We start from the raw sequence: 3,151 nt of genomic DNA, 5'->3' as shown, positions 1-3,151 counted from the left end.
ATATATATATGTATTTGTATGTATATATATATATATAATAAATGCACACACATATGCGCGTGTATGCTTATGTATATACACGAGCGCGCATACACACACACCCAAATTGCACGTGCCTTTGTGTTTAAGCTTGTCCCTACCTTGATAACCGGTATTGGTTTCTTTACGTCCCCGTAACATAGCAGTTCGGCCAAAGACACGATAGAATAAATACCACACTTAAAAAACAAACAAACAAACAAATGATAACAGAAGTTTAGGAGTCGATTTCTTCAACTAAAAATCTTCAAGGCGGTGCCCCAGCATGGCCGCGGTTCAATGACTGAAACAAGTAAAAGATAAAAAAAACAAAACAAAAATAAAAGTATAGAAAGAAACTAATCGATATAACAGAATGCCAGAAATACATAGAGACATATATGAAGGGAGACACACAGACAGACAGAAAGAAAGAGAGAGAAACCGAGACGGGCAGGCAGGCAGGCAGACAGGAAGGCGAGCAGGAAGACAGAACAAGCGGTTTGACGCAATAATGGAAGCCAGAGAGCGTGAAGTAAAGTCTTTTGAAAGTAAAACAAGTTGTTTGTGACTGGATTAAGGCCTGAATGGACAAAAAACTCCGCCTAAATATTGTAATATTATTGTGTAAAGTCCTGTGGGTTGTGAATGGCGAAAGAGGGAGGAAGGTTTTAGGGGGGGGGGTAGAGTAGGATAGGTTTCGGTGGTGAGATGATAATAAACCTTCTCTTACGTAAACTTTTAATGTGCATGCGCATCTGTATGTGTGTGTGTGTGTGTGTGTGTGTGTGTGTGTGTGTGTGTGTCTATGTGTGCGTGTGCATGTTTGTGTATGTAAGAGTATGTTGTGTGTGTGAATTCTTTTTGTTTGGTGTTTGTTTGTGTGCGCGTGTGTCTGGGTGCACGGTTTCAGCTAAGTCGACCATGTCGCCAAGTATAGGAATAAAGTCTTTCTTTCTTTCTTTTTTCTTTCTTTCACACACATGTACACATGTATACACACACACACATGTATAAGTATATATATGTACACAAATACACACAGACACACACATATATATGCACATATATATGCATATATATATATATATATGTATGTACATACATAAACATATATATATATACATATATACACATGCATGTGTATATATATATATACATGTATATATATATATATATACATATATATATATATACATGTATACCTACACTCTCATGCACATATATTTACATCAATATAAATATATATACATACATACATACATATATATATATATATATATATATATATATGCATACATACGTACATGTATGTAGATATATATGCGTGCGTATATATATATATATATATCTGTGTGAGTGTGTGTGTGTATATATGTATTCACACACACTCACACACACACATATATACGTACATATACAAATTCAATGAATCGTACATTTTCATGTGAGGTACCAAGTGAATCAGAACAAAAAGGAACAAAAAAAAAAATAATAATAAGGAAAAGCAATAAAATGAAATAAAAGGAACAATAAAAAGCCAGAAAATATTCGCAAAGAGAAAGTTGTAACAGCCGACCGTTGACAAGAACAAACACAATACAAAGTGATTGTATATTGCTTATGTTGTATTATCGATTAGCGGTGCTTGGCCCGGTCCACGAGGGATGTCAGTGTAACCTAGAAACGTGTCAGCAAGAGAGAGAGAGAGAGGGAGAGAGAGAGAGAGAATGAGTTAGAGAGTGAAAGAGAGAGGGAAAAGGGAGAGAAGTACAGAAAAAAGAGGGAAAAATACCGAAAGATGGTTAAAGGGAGAGATGAATACGTATGCTACACACACACACACACACACACACACATTAATGCACACAGAAATACACACACACACGTAGGCATACATGTATATTAAGGCACACACTAATTCACATACATATAGATGATGGACTTTCCAGTCGAAGACGACCTACGAATGTTCAGCTTTTGCCGAACGACCTACGCAAACGAATTGTTTATAATGATGACATATATAAATTTAGTAAATGGAGTAAAACGCATATGTTAACAGAATACTTTTATTTCCAACATATGTTTCGAAGATTACAAATTATACCTTCCATAGGGATAGGTGATGTTGATAGGAATATAATCGTCTCTTCAGAGAAATGCATGGGAACCAGCTTAACCGTAAGACATTTTATGTATCTGTGTGTGTGTGTGTGTGTGTGTGTGTGTGTGTGTGTATATACATATGTATGCAGGTGTGTCTGTGCTTGTGTGTGTGTGTATTCAATCTCCCTGCTAGCAGAGCGTTGCCCCGCGAACCAGCTGGCACAGAACCTGCCTGGGGTTAAACCAGTTGTAACAGTCATCAGCCACTTTGATATGGCGACTGGATTTACTGTTCAGTATACCTTACTACTTTATCTTTTCTTGAAATTTTATAACTAGCTATTTTGCTCATATATATATATATATACGCATATATAAAATTATAAATGATAAAGTAATGTTTAAGTGAACTTTTATTTAACAAAAGAAAAATCCAGATATCACCACAAATGTTTCGTAACTCAAAAACATGCAAATGGCTTATATTTAATAAATACATTACTTACATGCTTGCATTATTGGTTTATTCAATGTTACATAAAGCAGCTGTTTTAATGAGTACCATCGGATTATATAAACCTATAAATTGTGACACACACACACACACACACACAATATATATATGTATATATGCGCACGATTGCACACACAAATATACTGTGGGGAGCAAAGAAACGAAGGAATGAGGACGATAGTGTTACATGTCCTTATTAAAGGTTACGATCGTTTCGATAGACAGCTGAAAAATTTCAAAGATCTATTCATTTGTTAATACACATAAAGATTACGTAAATTCTCTAATCCGTACTTGCTCTTACTGTGCCTATGTATGTATGTATGTATGTATGTATGTATGTATGTATGTATGTATGATCTATCTATCTATCTATTTATCTATCTATCTATCTATCTATCTATCCATCCATCCATCCATCCATCCGTCTGTCTGTCTGTTTATGTATATATATATATATATATATATGTGTGTGTGTGTGTGTGTATATATATGTATATATATATATAT

The sequence above is a fragment of the Octopus bimaculoides genome, chromosome 26 (assembly GCF_001194135.2).
Source record: "Octopus bimaculoides isolate UCB-OBI-ISO-001 chromosome 26, ASM119413v2, whole genome shotgun sequence".
In the NCBI taxonomy this organism is placed as follows: Eukaryota; Metazoa; Mollusca; class Cephalopoda; order Octopoda; family Octopodidae; genus Octopus; species Octopus bimaculoides.
Note: the sequence above shows the minus strand (reverse complement) of the source record.